Here is a 10,082-nt window from a genome sequence, read left to right as displayed (position 1 = left end):
TGGAAATGGAAGCCACGCAGGGCATCACAGAAGCATCAAGTCGGGTCTGACAAAAGCGGCGATATTTGAATGCTGCACTGTGCAAGATGTTTATTGGCTTGTGACGAAACTTGGAATTCACATCAGCCAGTATAACTGTTCAGCCAATAGCAAAAGAAAATCTACCATAAATTCTAAGTGTTGGTTTTTAAGCAGCAAATTAAATGTTGAGCCATTTCAATCCATTAAATATTAACACCGGCATTGACGTGTTTCATAGTTGTTGTTAGTGTCGAGCCGTGTTCATAGTCCATTCATAGAATTTAGCTAATTTAGTTTCCAGCTCAACAAACATGTTTGTTACCTCTCCAGGCACACTCTATACATTGCAGTTTTCTGTTATAACAATAACGAATCCCCTGAGACAGACTCTTATGACAATCATACCTCAAAACATCATCAAAACCTATACATAGCCAACAGCTTTTCCACTAGAATTGATAGTGATCAACTTAAATAAAGAGACATAACAGGTTCATAATTAAACATGAAAATGACCTCAAATTAATAGTCTACAGATCACCTGTTACTGGGAGGACCATGGCAGCTCTTACTCGGGGCAAGGGGGGGGTCTGGTCCCTCTGAAAACACAAAACACAAAAATGACAACTCCAAAGTATGCCAGTTAAAAGAAATTGATGGCTTTGTGATGCAACTGCATTCATAGTTACCTAATACAGCTTGACTAAAACTGTTGATCTTCACATTTTTACCGAAAGTTTTTCTAATTGTTTCAGATCTTTTCTTATTGAGGGCAATATTGTGTTGATGGATGAGATTCCTCATAAGGAATGTATGAGTAGAAGCCAAAGCCATATTCATGAAGTAGTTATTTTTTTTCATTTTTGCAAACAACTGTTCTGCAACTTGGCTGTTGACCTTTCCAGACAGTTGAGGAACCAGATTCAACCTTCTTAGGACATCTCTCCTGTCCTTTGTGTTTTTTTCGTGGAACCGGTCATATAGGACATCATGTTCAGAGGAACCAGTCACTGGATGTCCACAGTTATTGTGCGAAGGTGCTCTGGTGTCCAACCACGGCAAAGACACTTTTACTGATCCATGTTCTGCCAATGTGATGTTTTATTCTGTTGGCTCCATTAAGCGCCCTTCAAATGGCCTGAAAGGCAACTTCTCTGGTTCTCGAAGATTGGTGTGTGTTGCAAGACCTCGTGCAAAATCATAAATAACCACATTCGGCATGTGTTTCCAGGACAACAGCATGTCAGCGAAATCCCGTGGGCTCTCAGCTCGAAGATTACATTTGACGCTGTATACAATCCCACAGGGGCACATGATCACTGCCCATCCACCTGTAAGAGTAACCAGTAAAGTAAGAGCCAGAAAACCTATCGCACTCCAACACTCAGCTTCACAAACTGAAAGATTTGAGTTGATCAGTCAAAGAGTCTAGATAAGAGCAAACCTTTTACTCAAATTTAAGAGACGATATATGCGTTGGTCAAACAAGAACTGCTGAAATCAAAACACACCTGAGGCGGCCCAAATCTTCTGAAAGATTTTGTCATAGGTTTGTCTCGACTTCATCTCAGTCGACAACCTCACTAAGAGGTCACTCCGTGATCCTGTAGAGTCAAGCCCACACTCTCTGCACAGCTTTCGTATAACTGGAACCTACATGTGAACAGAAACAAAATTAAAAATGTTTTAGTTAAATAAATGGATTACAATCTTGAATTTCAAAAGATAATGTATGCTCTATAGACGTTTAAGAGCACACAGACCTTCTGCTTAAAAAGCTCTTCTCTAAGATGATCTTCAGTTACTGCAAGTTCCGCAGCCTCCAGCTTAGCTTTAGAGGGTTTCATTTTTTCAAATTCAGTGTTAAGCACCAAGTTTGAGTCACGTGTGTTTCTCCCTATCCACGGAGCCCAAAATTGGTATGTGGGTGTAACTCTGAAAGGGTTGTCTCTTGCACCTAAAACAGAAAATATAGCATTAACAAAATAGAATACAGCAATCAAACTGAACCCCTTGATAAATGTTCATCATTATACTGGGTGTCTGCAGATATCAAAGACTTCAATTAGTTCAATAGAATAGTTTGAAGGAGAACTTCACCGAAAGACAACACCGACTTATTTTGCACATGATCTCACACATATCTGAAAACTGTAAACAGTTTTGCAGACAGTCATTGTTTGACAGTTGTTGAGTTGATTTGAATTAATTAATCAACTCTCAATGACTGTCAAGACTAAATGAATGCCAGCAAAACTGTTTAGTTTTCAGATATGTCATGTGCAAAATAAATCTGCATTGTTTTTAGGTGAAGTTCTTCTTTAAGACTTTATTTAAAAATAAAGTGGAATTAAATCTAAAACTACTTTTTTGTGGATTACATATAGAAGTATGTATTCAATAGTGGGTCCAGCGGAGAGAGTACTAGGTATAGGCTTTGAAGAACCATTCTATACATTGTTGTTGTAACAGTCTTCTTTGGGTGAAATAAAACAGGTGTGTAGATGACATGAAAACGAAGGTCGATTTCTAAAATGGGTGTGATCCCCCCCCGGCCCACATTCGTCTTGATGCGTCATGGCTGGTGTGATCCCAGGATGGTATATTATTTGATTTCTCTCTACTGTACATGCAAGTATTAAGTTAATTCATTTAATATAGCATTAGACAGATCTCAAACCACATCAACATTTTACGGGCAGACAACCAATTATACTGTAGGATTTAATTACTTTTCACAAATCCTCGTCCGATCATTTCCCTTGATACTGCCTCCCAAAAATGTTCAATGTTAACTTCTCCTTTGAAGTTCTCCGGAGGTTCCTTGAGGTCACTCACTAAAAACAGAATTTCAAGAGAACATACTGTAAAACTATTTGGAAAAAGTAACCTCACAGAAGGTTTTACTGCATTTCATGAAGAACAGATTCTGAAATTGTGGTGAACAACAACATACCTGCAAGATGAAACACAGCCTTCTTATGTAGGTCCATTATCACCACTGGTGGGTGATCACCACTACACAGGAGATGCATGAGTAATTATGGTCATGTTCTGTCAAAGCTTCAAAATGTAAGTAGGCATGGAGAACTGTGTCTGAATTGGGAAACTGTGCATCCGTTGACAGTTGCAGAAATTGCACTGCTCTGCTAATTGCAGTGTGGACCTGAAAAGAGGAAACAAATTGATTACTATGTTCCCCACAGCGATTAAGTCATTCTAAATTTACTTTAAAGGGATATTTCAGAATTTATTTTGGGGGGGGGGGGGTATTGGATGAGGTACTTATTGATAGTCGGTGATAGACGGCGCGGTGGCTCAGTGGTTAGCGCTGTTGCCTCACAGCAAGAAGGTCCCGGGTTCGAACCCCGGTCCGTCCCAGGTCCTTTCTGTGTGGAGTTTGCATGTTCTCCCCGTGTCCGTGTGGGTTTTCTCCGGGTGCTCCGGTTTCCTCCCACCATCAAGAAAGACATGTATGTTAGGGTTAATCCTCCTGTCAGTGCTCCTGACCAAGGTACTGGCAAAAGAACTGGAGTTGGTCCCTGGGCGCTGCACAGTGGCTGCCCACTGCTCCTAGTTCTAGGAAGGTTCCTAGTAGAGGATGGGTCAAATGCAGAGGATGAATTTCCCCAAGGGGATAAATAAAGGATAACTTAACTTAACTTAACTTGTATTAAAAGTAGGTAATTTGGTCATGTCTCAATGTTAAAAATAAAAAAGTAGGTAATTTAACAAAGTCAAAATAGAGGGACAAAATCATCCCATAAGGCCCCCAACCAACCTCCATCCAATTAAATTTGAAAGATAATTAGACATTTAGAGAGCCCTCCTGGTTCCAGGGCCCAAGACAACTGCCTTGTTTTAGTGTTTTTTAGTTTTTTCAAAGCCTAATTTCTTTCTGCTGAACGGAATCAAACCAAACTTTTCAGGGTGGCTTAAAATTAATATTTAAAGCTGGAAATATGGTCCAGGTTGTAAAAAAATAGGAAATTCTCCTTTATTTATTTCAGTAACATGTACCTGGAGTAAGTTCCTCAGTGTTAAGCACAAGGGCAAGCTCAGGATTACATGGTCATCAAAGTTACAGACACCGTTTTTCCACTCTTGATACCGGTAGCACATCCCACATTGCGGGCAGTACTTGCAGTAAGTGGACACATCTGAACAAACCATGGGAAAAATTACATCAAGATTAAGATATTTTATACCTTACAGCAGGGGTTTTCATAATCAGAGACATTTATTTGATCCCAGACAATCAACAATTGAGCAAAGATAGCCCAATATTGCTGTTCGACATACTTCAGACTAACACCAACTACATAATGTCCTTTTTGAAGGCATTTAGTTGTTTCTGACTGGGAAAAACAGTACATTTCCCCAAAGCTACAGTACTGGATCTTGGAACCATCTTTGACCAAGTCGCACGCATTTAGGCTATTTTTATAACTAATGTAACAACTTTCACTTGCATTCACTAAGCCTCCCCTGAAAGAGCCCCTATGGGTAGGCCCACCTCCCACTTGGAAAATCTCTGCCTTCGAACAATAACATCATTAACATTAGAATTATAAGAAACTACTGACATACATGTGAGGTCTCTAGACCATATTTCAAGCGGAAGGCCATTCGTGCATAATCTAATCCGATCACCCCCTGACGTCAGTCAAGTTCTAGTATGACGTGGTCAGTCAAAGTCTTAGTATGACGTCTGTAATGACGTCAGATATGACGTCAGTTAATTCTCATATATATAGCAAGGGTTCTACGTCACCTCTCTCTCTCTGGCCGATCATAACAGCAGCTAGCTTCACGGCAGTCCATCTCCCCTGAGCCGTCCTCCGAAGCGTTGTTTTGCCCCACCCACCTCCCCAGTCCGCCACCAACGAGTCGTGACTCCTGATCCCCCACTGGGGGGGGATCTCCTAGCCTATGCAGATGCCCTCCTCTTGCCTCAAGAGCAGCGCCACTGGCTAATGGAGTCATGCGCCAAAGTATTTGCCATGCATGCCGATTGCTAAATAAAGTTCGTTAAATCCTACCAACTGGCCTCTCATGATTGAAATGAGAACCTACCTTTGATTACACACAAGGTAGTGGGTATTTTTGCCGTTTTTGTTATAAGGACCGGGTCCGTAAGTGGTACTCTGCCCTCACATTCCTGACACAGTGTTTCATCAGGGACTAGGTGCCTGGGGTACACTCTGTGTGGTACTGGATGACGGAATTCTTCTGGAAGGATAGCTGGAATGGTCTTATTCTTCTGAATGTATGACACCATTTTTTCTAACAGCACACCTTTTGGGGGATATACAAGACTGCCGTCTTCCTCACTCTTCTCTCCTGAAGAACAGCCATGCTCCATTTCTGTGTTCACATCCTCTTCTGTGCTGTGTACTGTCCGGAAAATAAAAAAATGAAAAACTCAACAGCAATGTCTCTTTCATGACCTAATTACTCCAGATAATCTACAGACCTTGTTATGAGCAGTTTCATGTAGGAACTATTTTCATTTGACCAAACTACACCCGTTAGCTGATAGTCCACAAGTCGAGTGTCATCCACTTCCATTCTATTCGAGAGGAACTCGCCGACTCACACCAAAACGAGGTGGATAGCATTACAGGCACATTTTGATTTGAGGTGAACTGTCCTCATCTTCATATCACGTACTGTATGGTCAATCTTGCCAACACACACAGGTGCACGCACGGTGTCTTCCTGCCTAGTTCTGATTGGCTTAGGAGGCAGGAGGAGTGTGATCAGCTCATGGCCCCCTCTGTCTCTTTAACAGTAGTAACCTGATGCAGAGGTCGTGTCGACCCCTGGGACAAATATTGACTGTCTGTCCTGAGCTGAAATAAAGACTCGGTATTGTCTAATCTCACCAGAGACTGAATTTATGACCAGAACGCCTCCATGTCTCTGCTTCACTTTAGAGCTGCAGATCGTTGGACTTGGAGGTTGGACTCTCTCTCTATCACAGTGTTTCCATAAAGTCTGGGTCGGGACACAAAGGTGGGTCGCATGGAGATTTGATTTGGGTCCGCAAATAAATGTGCACAATCTCTTCCACAGTCTTTTATTTAAAATCATTGAATCATCTGAAATCATTATCACTTTAAACTCGGAGCAAAAAAAGTGGCCCCAATCCGCTTCAGTAGTTTTAAATTGTGTGGTGTTTTTCTTTTTCTTCAGGTGACCCCATTTAAATTCCACGTGACCCCACTTAGGGTCGCAACCCCATGGTTGGGAACCAATGGATTAGGGATTAGGGAAATGTAAAGGGACAAGAAACAAAACTACTGTTGCTGGTGAGAAATTAATAGCCTGGTAAAAAAAACCATCCTGATCACATGACCTCACCTATGACTGAATGACAACCTAACGGGACCAATCAGGGCTGGCAAAACAGAAATTGTGTCTCCCGAAGCAAGGAGCGGTAACATTAACGTTAGTAGAGTAAACACAGCCATAAGTGCAGTTATCACAGAAACAGACTCAATAACAACAACTTTCTCGATAGAAAGACATTTTTGCCGTTCTTCTGACTGGATTTGGATTGGATTTGACTGGATCTGATACTGAAGTACTGAAGTACTCCAGCCAACTGAAATCGATGTGGGCGATTGGAGTTCCAGATACGTATGGGCGCTTCACATGAGGTTGTGATGACCATAATCACATTACATCACCAATTCCTTAGCCTGGTATATATATAAAAGAAAACACCCTGAGTAATCTGATTACTTTTTAAGTAGACAGCAAACCAAACCTAGAATGATCGTGAGACAGATGAGCAGAGGAGAGGAGGTATGAGGATATTTGCAGGCCCTGTGCTGCAGTGTGCTTAGGTTGATGTCATGGCTCTGTTATGCAGTCAGAAATGCAGAAGCATTTATCTGAGGGAGGCTGGCTCTGGTTTGGTACTTGTGTGGGCACGAACACAATAAGGGAGTGTTTTCCCGGGCCTCCACAGGGGGGCAGCGTTACTATCTTTTCCACTTCATAAAACATCGTATATCACAGTTGTTTGGCCCGAGGGCCAACATGCACACAAACATGGAGGCTGCAGAGAAGCGTGAACTCACATTCCCTGCTGAGCTTCCATACTGCAAAAGATATGATCTCCTATGATCCAAACCTGATTCCGTGATCCATGGAATCCAAATTCCATGTGATGCATGCCAATATGTGTCACCATTATGTCATATGCAATCATCGTAAACAAGGAGGAAGGTCTAAACTTTCACATGCAACCAGGTAAACATCTGAAACGAGTTACATCACCCTGGAAAAAAGTCTCCACTTTTGAAAAGCAGTTAAATCATCTGCGAGTGCCGTGAGATGATTTCAAAACGAATCCTGAAATAAACTTGATACATTTGAATACAAGATTTTTAAAAAGTCCTGAATTCTGACGTTAAAAGGCAGTTGGGTTGGGTTTTCATGAGGAAAAATTATCCGTCCAATGGTTCTCCAAAACCGGTGGAAAAACGAGGCATTTATTCAGTTTGGCTTCATCAGGGACCAAACAGACCAACGCCATCTCCAACAAAATTGTGTAATGGCAACGTTGATCCACAGCGCAAAAAACGGCTCTAAAATTGTTGAATCCCAACGTCTAAAATTGTAGAACGTAAACGAAACGAAACGAAACGAAACGGTTAATTTGAAAATGTCATGCAAATTAAACAACTTCTTTAAGCAACTAAAACCACTTGGTTTTGTTTAGGCAAAACAAAAACACCTTGGTTACAGTTAGAGTGGTTTTGGTTACAGTTAAAAACGAAACAGGACTCAGGACGTCTCACTTGTTCTCGGTTGAAAGACGGGGAAGTTACCGCTCTGCCATCCCTTCACCCTTACTTAATTGTCAGCGAGCTATTTCAATATCAGACTGTCACTGCGTTAAACATCAGCCATGCAGACAAACATGATCTTCTAATTCCGTTTCTAGCCTGCATGGTAAACCAGCCCGTCACGTGAACTCACATTTAATTTGGTTTTCCGTGACAGTCTGGCCCCGACGCCATGGGGGGCGGTTTAGCAGGGGCGGGAGCATGGGCGGGTGTAGTTGCCTTGACAGACAACTCCTTCAGCCAATCAGCGTCGGATCCAATCAAACCCAAATCCACTCGGGAGAACGGCAAAAACATATTTTCCGCCGAGAAACTCTGCGGTTGCGGCGATACTCCTGTACTTGTTTAATTGTTGTTATTGAGTCTATATTTCTGCAATAACTGCACTTTATGGCTGTTTAAACTAGACAAACGCTGACATGACTCCTTGAGACGATCAGGCAAGGAGGCGGCCATTACTGTTTTGTTAGTGCAGTGCTAGTGACGTTCCTGATTGGCCAACTTGCGCTGTCAATCACAGCGGAGTCGCTGATTGCCTCTTCCGCTCTTCCGCTCTTCCGCTTCTGCTAAACCCCCCCACTGGCGTCGGGGGCCAGACCGTCACGGAGAACCAAATGAAATGTGAGTTCACGTGACGGGCTGGTTTACCAGGCTACAACGTTTCTGGGCTGTGGACCAACGGTGCCCGGGCGGAACAGGCCAACAGAGCAAAGGCTTTCTAAGCACCTCGGATCTTCATCTTCATCACGACAAGATAAGACCCCTTGCCAAGCTCGTCATGCTTTTATTTTGTAGTGTCATACGCCCCCCCCCCCCCCCCCAGGCCCGGCCTGCCAGAACCCCCCTAAGCCCTCCTCCCTCACTCCTCCCAGCAGAGCTGCTACGGCTGTTCGCCATAAAAAAAAAAAAAAAAACTTGAAAAGTAAATAAAATTCAAGGGGGGGGAACCAAAAAAACCCCCGCTAAGCTCGGGCAGGAGGCGAACATTCCCCGTGGCGCAGGGAGCTGCCAGCTCTGATGTGCGGGGGTGGAGAGGAGTGGAGGGGTCTGGAGGGCGTGTGAGAGTATTAGAGAAGTGAAAATGGACCCCTTGGCTCCGGAGGGACGGGGCAGGATTGAGAAAGAGCGAGCCAGAAGAGCAGTGATGCTTTCTGGGTAGGTTGCTGCCTGTACTATACAGCAGTGGTTCTCAAATTTTACATTTTTTAAATTTTAAATCTCAAATGTTTTCACATGAAGGACCCCTAAACTGACAAAAATTAGACCACGGCCCCCTATTTGATAGGATTTTGTCCCATGGTCCGCCATATGATAAGATTGATGCTTTTAGATGTTTTATTACAGAAAGTGTATAAAACCCATGACCAAAATAGTCATTGTGTTACTTATGAATGGAATTATAGTGACTATACTACTATAGTGGCTGGGGACCCTGTGGAACCCCCTCAAGGACCCCTGGTGGTCCCCGCACCCCCACTTGAGAACCATTGCTCTACAGGCCCCTGGTCCCGGAAGAACCGACACATGCTATACCTCCCCAAAAGATAACCTCAATAAGCGTTTGCATGTTTACTATGTTGGAATGGCCCACAGTCAAGATGGCGGGGGTAACTGTCAAACTGTTGTAATCAGTTACTTTAATCAAACATAAACAGACTGTGGCAGCTAGCAGAAGCAGCTATCGCTCACTTTCTGAATGGAACTGATCATCTTGATTTTTATTTCTTTGGACTGCTGGCTTACACTGAGGCGGAGCTGGACAATCTGCTCCAATCAGAATGCACTCAACCTTTGAAATCTTGCATTTCATTGGTTGCCAGATGTACTACTGTAAGTATACGTTTAGAATTTAGCGTATGTGCAACCAGGAGTGGACTCAGTGCTTTGCGGGCCTCAGTATTGCTGTTGTGCTGCATTTTGATTGTTTTTTTGCTTTAGGCTGTGTTGTTATTATTGAAAGCGTCATTTTTAAATTCCCAGTTTTACAGCTGCTCCTTTCCCCATGTAAGTGGACAGAGAAAAGGGTTTCTGGGCTGTAGGGAGTCACATGACTTGCAATACCGAGCCATGTTCCATCTGTTTCCAGGCTGAGAGCTGATGCTGTGGGCCTGGTTCTGATGCTTCCAGGCTGAGAGCTGACACTGTGGGCCTGGTTCTGAGGCTTCCAGGCTGAGAGCTGACACTGTGCGCCTGGTTCTG

The 10,082-nt window shown here is 43.1% G+C and overlaps 1 long non-coding RNA gene across 1 annotated transcript; it reads right to left on the bottom strand.

Moving 5' to 3' along the window:
* Positions 1 to 1,200: 1,200 nt before the first annotated feature.
* LOC310771460 lies at positions 1,201 to 1,828 on the bottom strand. Its single transcript, XR_014552429.1, has 3 exons — positions 1,785 to 1,828; positions 1,533 to 1,674; positions 1,201 to 1,352 (listed from the first exon to the last, which is right to left on the bottom strand). It is a non-coding gene; the product is annotated as an uncharacterized lncRNA (long non-coding RNA).
* Positions 1,829 to 10,082: the final 8,254 nt, after the last annotated feature.

This window comes from Poromitra crassiceps, assembly GCF_964638095.1.
Source record: "Poromitra crassiceps genome assembly, contig: HAP1_SCAFFOLD_670, whole genome shotgun sequence".
NCBI classification, from domain to species: domain Eukaryota; kingdom Metazoa; phylum Chordata; class Actinopteri; order Beryciformes; family Melamphaidae; genus Poromitra; species Poromitra crassiceps.
Note: the sequence above shows the minus strand (reverse complement) of the source record. Positions and strands in the feature narration are given on the sequence as shown.